The sequence below is a fragment of the Tachyglossus aculeatus genome, chromosome 10, assembly GCF_015852505.1.
Source record: "Tachyglossus aculeatus isolate mTacAcu1 chromosome 10, mTacAcu1.pri, whole genome shotgun sequence".
In the NCBI taxonomy this organism is placed as follows: domain Eukaryota; kingdom Metazoa; phylum Chordata; class Mammalia; order Monotremata; family Tachyglossidae; genus Tachyglossus; species Tachyglossus aculeatus.
In genome coordinates this window covers 14,732,805-14,742,182 of record NC_052075.1, presented here as the reverse complement: position 1 = coordinate 14,742,182, position 9,378 = coordinate 14,732,805, and the positions used below count along the sequence as shown (strand labels likewise).

At 39.2% G+C, this 9,378-nt stretch overlaps 1 long non-coding RNA gene across 1 annotated transcript in view; it reads right to left on the bottom strand.

Moving 5' to 3' along the window:
* Positions 1–3,096: 3,096 nt before the first annotated feature.
* LOC119933001 overlaps positions 3,097–9,378 on the bottom strand; it is a 49,997-nt gene continuing 43,715 nt past the window's right edge. The window contains exons 2-3 of the long non-coding RNA XR_005452524.1: positions 4,340–4,439; positions 3,097–3,166 (exon numbers count right to left, since the gene is read on the bottom strand). This is a non-coding gene — a long non-coding RNA (uncharacterized LOC119933001). The remainder of the gene's footprint in view (positions 3,167–4,339; positions 4,440–9,378) is intronic.

Genomic DNA, 9,378 nt, shown 5'->3' with positions numbered 1-9,378 from the left:
ATTGTATTAGGGTATGGCCCTTCTTGGTCACCTGTTGACTTTCTTAGAAATATTTTATATCAATCTCAAGTATTCAGTCCAAAACTTCACACTTCCCAAAGCTTTAAATACTCAATTTTGGAGACAAAACAATGGTGACCTGCCAGATAAAACTAATACAAAATACATATTTTGTGTAATTTTAAAGGATTATGTCTTCCAAATATCCCATTAAAATGCACAGTGATTCAGGTGGTGAGAGCGAAAATGTTGATCCTTTAGTCCAGAAATTCATTCAATCGTATTTATTGAGCACTTACTGTGTGCATTCATTCATTCATTCATTCAATCAATTGTATTTATTGAGCACTTACTGTGTACATAGCACTGTACTAAGAGCTTGGGAAGTACAAGTTGGCAACATATAGAGACGGTCCCTACCCAACTGTGGGCTCACAATCTAGAAGCACTAGAAGTACAGAGCACTGTACTAAGCTCTTAGCATTAAATGTGCTATGTTGACTTTCTGACCATGACATACTTAAAATGGATTTGTAAATTGACTTAAACCCACTTTGACAGTAAAAAATCTTAAAAATCAAACCGCTCCCCCCGACTTCAAAGCCATGCTAAAATCGCATCACCTCCAAGAGGCCTTCCATGACTAAGTCCACATTTCCACTAATCCCTCTCTCTTCTGCATCACTTAGGCATTTGAGATTGTACCCCATAAGCATTTGATATTCACCCCACCTTCAGTCCCACAGCACTTATGCACATATCTTTAAACCCTGCCAATTCGCTACCTGTAATCTATTTCAGTCTCACCTTTCTAGATTATAATCTCTTTGTGGGCAGTAATTTTGCCTACCAGTATTATGCTCTCGCAAACTCTTAGCACTCTGTACACAGTAAGCACTCGCTAAATACTAATGATTGATTGATTGAAGAGAAACCAGAATTTCTATAACCAGTGCACACCGTAAGCGCTCAATAAATACGATTGAATGAATGAATGAATTCACCTAAGCAGTTCTGTGCATCTCCACTAAGCATTTTGATATCCACCCAATCCCACAGCACTAACGGACATATCCTTAGTTTCTGTTGTGGAGCCCTAAAACAAATCAAGTCGCAGGAACACAGCACAAGGTTCTTTTTATTATTATTCTAATATTTAATACAGATCTGTATAGGTGAGGATGGGCATAGTCTGTTGCCCTAATATCAGGCTTAACCTCATCACAGAGGGGTGGAAGAGGTAGCTAGTTATGTCCTGTGTGATGTTCTTTCACACCAACCACAGATTTCAATTAAGTGTTGCTCTCCAGTTTTCTTAACTGACTGGTTGTGGCTGAAATTGCCAGGGGAAGGATGCAGCTGAAGTATGATTTAGGAAAACAAGGTAATTTAATGAAAAATGGACACTGGAAAAAAAATGGAGTAAGGCTAGTTAAGAGTTGGTTTCCACACTGTTACTTCCACAATCTGTAATTTATTTTAAAGCTCTTTCCTCTGCTAGATTGTAAAATCCTTGTGGCAGGGATTGTTCGTAGCCTATTTTATTCTCCCAGTTACTTAGTACAGTGCTCTGCATGTGATAATTGTTCAATAGATAATTATATTAGCAACAAAAACAGTAATAATAATTGTATTTAAGTGCTTACTATGTGCTACGCACCGTATTAGGCACTGGAGTAGATCCAAGCTAGTCAAATTGGACACAGTTGGAGGGTGTTTGGGTATTGGGTAGTTATTGAATAGATATAAGTGACTGGAAGATTGATTCTTGGTGTACTTAGTGACACCAGCATAGAGGTCTTGGAAACTACTGTATTTATTTACATTTATTACACTACCTTTTTGCATAATATTACATGGGAAATTAATTACAACAGTCAGGGGAGCAGGAGAATTAAGAGGAAGAAAAAAGGAGGAGGCAAGGAGGGGCTAAGGAAGAGGATGGTAGGAGCACACACCACTTCACTTCTCTGATCCTCAGTTCCCTCATCTGTAAAATGGGGATTAAGACTGTGAGCCCCATGTAGGACATAGACTATGTCCAATTTGATTAGGTTGCATCTATCCCAGGATTTAGTAAAGTGGCTAATTCATAGAAAGCACTTAACAAATATTTATTTAAAAGTACAGGGAAGCTTATAAAAAATTGAGTATACCTATTATATATATACATATTTATATAATAATATAATAATAATGGAATTTATTAAGCACTTACTATGTGCCAAGCACTGTTCTAAGCGCTGGGGGTGATCAGGTTGTCCCACCGGGGCCTCACAGTCAATCCCCATTTTACAGATGAGGTAACCGAGGCACAGAGAAGTGAAATGACTTGCCCAGAGTCACACAGCTGACAATTGGCGGAGCCGGGATTTGAACCCATGACCCCTGACTCCAAAGCCCGGGCTCTTTTCACTGAGCCATGCTGCTTCTCTACACACACACACACACACACACACACACACACACACACACTCTCTCTCTCTCTCTCTCTCTCTCTCTCTCTCTCTCTCTCTCTCTCTCTCTCTCTCTCTCTCCCTCTCCCTCTCCCTCTCCCTCTCCCTGTCCCTCTCCACACACACACACACACACACACACACATATAAGTAGGCTGAGGATGGGCATAAATATATGATGCATGTAGTAAAATAAAATCAGCGAACTCTCCCAGTAGGGGAGCTTAGTTTAGGGAGACAGACATTAATATGAATAAATAAGTCATTTATAATTACTTATTATGACACCCTTTGTATGCTGAAGGAAAGAGGAGCTCCCTCTGCAAAATGAGGCCTTACCCAGAGACTCAAGGAGTTGGTGTTGATTTCTCACTCTTTTGTCCTTCCAGTAATGAGAGGGACGTGTTTTCCTTCAACTTAGGTAGTTTGTGTTCTAGGGTTGACAAAATATTTGTCACTAGCCATCTGCCTTCTCTATTTACTGCAAATGGAAGCTTAATATTTCAGCATAAACAGTCATCTTGAAGAGAATGATTTGCATTCCAAAATATGCCTCCTAAACAGATCACCTTCTCCTTAAAGAAGCCCTCACTGTGGATAAAGTGGCACCACTTTTTTTCCATCACAAAGAATCACTTACCATTTGTCAGTTGATACGATTCTGTTTAACTTCACCCAGTTGGAAATGTCAATCAATACTTGCTTCTACACTATGGGAAAATATGTAATGACAGTTAAATAGAGATCATTTGGAAGACTGCTTCAAATGCATCATTGTTTTCATTTTCTTTTAATTCTAGCACTGTTGTTTAAAATGACCCTTGATGGTGTCAGGCTTTTCTGTATGTGAAAGAAATGTCCATAATCACTTAAATTCCATCAGAAAATAGGTGACTTCCTCCAGTTACGCTTTTATGTATTCAAAGTACTCTCCTTTTATCCAGGTTTTAAATGAATGAATCTCATCAAGCAAAAGTCTTAAAACTCTTCAAAGTGAGCAGTTAGCTGTTTTGCATCAAACTCCCAGCTCTGCCACTGGCCTCTGTGACCCTGGGCAAGTAGCTTAATCCCTCTGGGCCTCAATTTCCCCAGATGTAAAATAGGAATAGATTGTGACCCCTATGTAAGACAGAGACTATTTTTGATCTGATTATCTTGTAGCTGCTCTAGTGCTTAGCACAATGTTTGGCACATAGTATAGTCTTCGCAAATACTATTATTTTTCATAACAATAACAGTAATAACTATATCTTCACATCTATTGCTATTTTTTCAGGGTGAAATACTGTTCTGGCATAGCTACACAGCTAACATTGGCATAACCAGAGAGAAAAAAAACAACCATCTGCAAAGTGCTCAGTAATTAGACTTTGCAGAAATTGATACAAAGTGTATTTTTTTCAATCCTGGCTGAAAATTGGAATTTCATAGGATTTAGAAAGTACAGGCTAGGAAGTAACTTCCTGGAAAACCATCAATTACAAAAATTGACAAATCATAGCAGATAAGACACTTTCCCTAATCTGGGCAGTATCTTACCTGCTCCAAATTCTGAGAGGTGACAATGCAAGTTTGTTAGGAAACGAAATAAAAAGGAATATGCATTTGAGGTTTCGCAAATCATTTGTCCATTTGTGGGTTATCAACTTTGAAATGCTATCGTTTACTCTTTTTCATTTGCCTCTAGGAGAGTCAATTATGGAAATAACGAGCCCAGTAATTTTCTGGGGAGGAGAGAGCAGAATACTGTAAACATTTATAGCCACAGCTAGAATACTCATGTTGAGCAGAGGGGAAGTTCTTTCTTCACCCTTGTGCTTTGTCTCTTGTGTGTAAACTCTGGTTCCTAATCAACCCTGTGCTCTTTCCATTGTACTGCTTACCTGCACTCTCTCTTGTCTTGCTTCATCTCTTGTGAGTCCTCTGTTGTTCACAATCTGCCCTGAGGTCTCTCACTTTGCACTCTCTCCTATGCAGTTTCTCCTGGAGTAGATAATAATGATAATAATAATAATAATAATAATAATGGGGTCTGTTATGCGCTTATTCTATGTCAAGCACCATTCTAAGCACTGAGGCAGATACCAGCTAATCAGGTTGGACACAGTCTCTGTACCAAAAGGGACTCACAGTCTTAATCCCCATTTTAAATATGAGGTAACTGAGGCACGGGGAAGTTGTGACTTGCTCAAGATCACACAGCAGATGAGTGGGAGAGCTGGCATTAGAACCCAGGTACTACCGACTCCTGGACTCATTCTCTTGTCCATTAGGTCATGCTGCTTTGTCAGTTTAACCCAGACCATTTTTTAAAATTGCCGTTGAGTCTTTTCCAATTTGTAGTGACTTTAAGCATGTTCTATCCATAGCGTTTTCTTGGTGTTAAAACGGAACTGTTTTATCATTTCCTTCTTCTGTGCATTCATTCATTCATTCAGTTGTATTTATTGAGCACTTACTGTGTGCAGAGCACTGTACTAAGTGCTTGGGAAGTACAAGTTGGCAACATACAGAGACGGTCCCTACCCAACAGTGGGCTCCCAGTCTAGAAGGGGGAGACAGAGAACAAAACATATTAACAAAATAAAATAAATAGAATAAATATGTACACATAAAATAGTGTAATAAATACGTACAATAAATACGTACGTACATGCAGTAAAACCTAAGTCTCTGCCATTGTCCCTGTTCAGCATTTCGATCACTTGATAATCTGCCATTGAGTCTTTTTCATGCTGCTGCTGCCCAGACCTTGCCACTTTGGCTTAGACCTTTCCATTATGGGTAACCCTGACGAGAGAGTATCTCTGAGTAGCAGAGCTCTAAGCTTCATTGGCATACACCTGCCGCGGTAAGTTGTTGATTCATAAGAGAGCACCCAGACCATAAAGAAAGACCATAAAGAAAGACATTTTGAAACAAGACAGGGATGGACCTATGGGAGAGCATGACAAAACAATTTCACAACAGTTGAGAGGCAGTTGGAAAACTATTGTCCCCTTGCCGCTTCATCTTTTCTGGCCTCTCCACTTCTAAAGATGAAGTCATTTGTTTAGCAGTTTTATTTCTGCTTTTTCAGATTTAAGCTTTAACACAACCGTCAGTTAGTCATCCCACAGTCGGTTGGGGATCCTGATTCACTCTTTGGAATCGACTAATGGTATTTATTCTGTGCAGAGCTCTGTATGAAGCACTCAGGAGAGTATAAGTGGGTACCTTCCCTCAAGGAAAACTTGCTAATTATTGCTACTAATCCACTCATAACAACTGCCCCACTTGAAGAACTACATCCTCCACAGAAAAAAACAAAACAAAACTGTGTGGAGGCACCTTTTGAAAAATGTGTTCTTCAGTTCTTGGTTTCTCTTCTTTCAGATCCATTGATTTAAAAAAGTAAATAAACATTCAAACATTCATTTTACATTTAAATATAATGTACCCTTTATTTCTGCAGACACTTTTCAGAAATCATTTAGGGTTGATACTTTTTTTTTAATGTTTCTTCATAAACTGATATTTTATTTAGAGTTTCCACGTTCTTTCAGGGAGGTCTTGATGCATTTTTTAGTCTCCAACACTTAAAAACTTTGTTGTTTTTTCCATTCGCACACTCCCTGGCGTGAACTGAAAAACAATAAGTGCTATGGTGATATATTTAGTTCACATTTCTTCCTCTTACACTCTTTACAGTCTGATATTGTCACTTGTCCAACTCACACATGCTGAAACTCTGAAAATTATTCTCAGCAGCAGCAAAACCAGTGAAGAAACATATTTCACAGGCCAGTGAACCCTTTTCTTGACTGTGATATACTCAGTCCTTTTAATCATTCTTAAGTGAAAAGCAGTGAAATATGTGAAACGCTAAGTGAAAATTGCTACCTTCAGATATAACTCTACCTACAGCCAAATAATTTTAAACACCATATGATACATTGCTCTCTTTCTGAAACAGGACAGTCAAAGAGTTGTTGTTTCCTAGCTTACGTACGCTTTTGGGAGATACATTTTTCATTTTGGATTAATTATAAAATACTGGATCCTTGTAAGCAGTGGTCTCCAACATTTTTGTGTGCTCTTTTAATTTTGTTGATGAAGTATATTTTTATCAGTCATTCTGCCTGATAAAACAGCTCAAGATCCACTAAGGTATTACATATGCATATCCAGAAAGCTGTATTTGCACATTTTCCAGTTCAAAGGCGGGAAAGCTCTGTAGAGAAGAGAAGCAGCGTGGCTCAGTGGAAAGAGCACGGGCTTGGGAGTCAGAGGTCATGGGTTCAAATCCCGACTCCACCACTTGTCAGCTGTGTGACTTTGGGCGAGTCACTTAGGGAAGGGCAAATTTTAGCTATATTGTAAAGATTGTACCAACAGGCTTTAGTAATAGATGGAATCCGTGGGTTAAATGAGGGAGAAGAGAGAAGGATAATGCCAAAGTTATGGGCTTGTGAGACAGGAAGGGTGGTGGGGGCTGCCTGCAGTCATGGGAACAAGAGGAGAAGAACAAGGTTTGGGTGGAAAGATAACCTCCTCACTGTGCCTCGTTCTCATCTGTCCCACCATTGACCTGGCCCACGTCCTTCCCCAGGCCTGGAATCCCTTCCCTCCACACATCCGCCAAACTAGCTCTCTTCCTTCTTTTAAAACCGTACTGAGAGCTCACCTCCTCCAAGAGGCCTTCCCAGACTGAGCCCCCTCCTTCCTCTCCCCCACCTCCCCATCCCCCCCGCCTTACCTCCTTCCCCTCCCCACAGAACCTGCATATATGTTTCTACAGATTTATTACTCAATTTATTTTACTTGTACGTATTTACTATTCTATTTCATTTTGTTAATATGTTTTGTTTTGTTGTCTCTCTCCCCCTTCTAGACTGCGAGCCCACTGTTGGGTAGGGACCATCTCTATATGTTGCCAACTTGTGCTTCCCAAGCTCTTAGTACAATGTTCTGCACACAGTAAGCACTCAATAAATACGAATGAATAAGTTCTGTTTTAAATGTGTTAAGTGAGGTGACAGTAGGACATCCAAGTAGAGATGTCTTGAAGGCAGAAGAAATGTGAGACGGTAGAGTGGGAGAGAGTTGAGATTTGGAGATGTAGATGCGGTTATCATCCGTATAGAGGTGGTAGTTGAAGCCATTTGGGAGAATGCGTTTTGCAAGGGTGTGGGTGTAGATGGCGAATAGAAGGAGAGCCCGAACTGAACCCTGATGGTCAACCACAGTTTGGAGGTGGGAGGCAGAGGAGGAACGCTTCAGGAATGAGAACTGCATGAAGGAATTGATTATGGTGCTAGAGTTTGGTTCAGGGTCACTCGCGTACTCTCCTCCCAGGAAGTCCCATTTCAACTGGAAAGCGGAGTGCGGTATGAGAGGTTACCAGGCAGGAAAATTTCATCTCCATTTGACAAATGAGGTAACAAGCCTAGAGAAGTTAAGTGACTTGACTGATTCACACAGCAGGAAAGTTTCAGAGCAGGGATTAAGTCCCAGATCCTCTGAGTCCCTAGCCCATGTTCTTTCCTCTGGAATATTTGACCACTTACTGATCCTCGTTCAACTATCGTTATAAAATCCCCATCAGTCGAGCCAGTGCGTAGTCAGGTAGCATGTATTGGGCATACATGACTCAGAGTAAGTAAAACCACTAAGCTTTTCCTTGAAACTTCCCATCTTTCAATCACTTTTTAAGCTACCTAAATTAATGTAATCCAAATATCTCATTTTGCATGTGTCTGATAGGTATGTTCTGAATTAAACTGATAATCTGGTATTTACCTCATTCAGGGTTATAAAATAGCAAATTAAATTTATGAGTTGTGAAGATGGTTATTAGTTCTCATTAAATCTTTCTTATTTAAAACCTGCAGATTGCATAGTAAACCAGAAAGTCATGAAGTGACACAGGCCTCCTAACACTTTTTTTTTGCTCTCTCAGAGAAAGAGCATTTGTGCAGCAAATGGTGGGAAAGAAGAGTTGGGTAAGGGCATGGTATAGCTTGCCCGTATCAGTGTTAAGTGACCAAAATTTAGATTTCACTGTAAAAATTATTGGCTAATACCTCTACTCCTGTTTGTATTTTTAACATCTAGCAACTAACTACTCCTGGGGGAAATAAGCAACTATTATCATTGCATACGATATAGCTTCCTTCCCTATGAATGCCTCTTCCAAAGCATGCAAGCAACCTTTCCTAATCAGTAATTTGTTCTGTTAGCATTTTAATTTTAATAGAAGTTTAGAAAACACCAAATCCATACTGATAAGGTTTCGATCCTGAGCTGAAATAAAAAGCAAATTACCTCAATTAAAGGCATCTTTTTGGTGTGTGTTCTTTTTTTCCCCTTTAAATATGGCAAGACCCGCAACTGTTTTTCTATTTAAGTGGAACTTGTAAATAATGAAGTGTGGCAGAAATATCAATAATTCATGCTCAATCATGTTGCACAGGTAGTTGATAAAAGTAGAGTGCTATGTATTCATTTAGACGTACTATCTGGTAATAATACAATTTGAATCCAAGAGTTATGCTGATTTAGAAGAAGTCACCAGTTTATACAAAGCTGGGCAGGTATTGTTGCAAGTCTATTATAGTAATTTTAAAGCTTTTCAAGATAAGCTTGTGGAAATTATTTTCCAGGTAAAAGTAGTTTTATGTAAGAGAAATAAATCTCACAAGCATAAAACAATTCCTTGGATTTTTCTGTAATTATTAGTGAGGAGTCAAAACTATTGTTTCATACAATCAGACTGCATAAATGCTCTAAGATCCCAACATTAGACTAAACCTTTGGTTTCATGAGGTTGAGATTGGGGTCACTTAGCTTTATTACACCGAGCGATGTCCAAAGTCATACAAAAGTGTACGATTATGGTACGATTATGATTTATGATTGAGTTATGATTAAGATTGAGTTA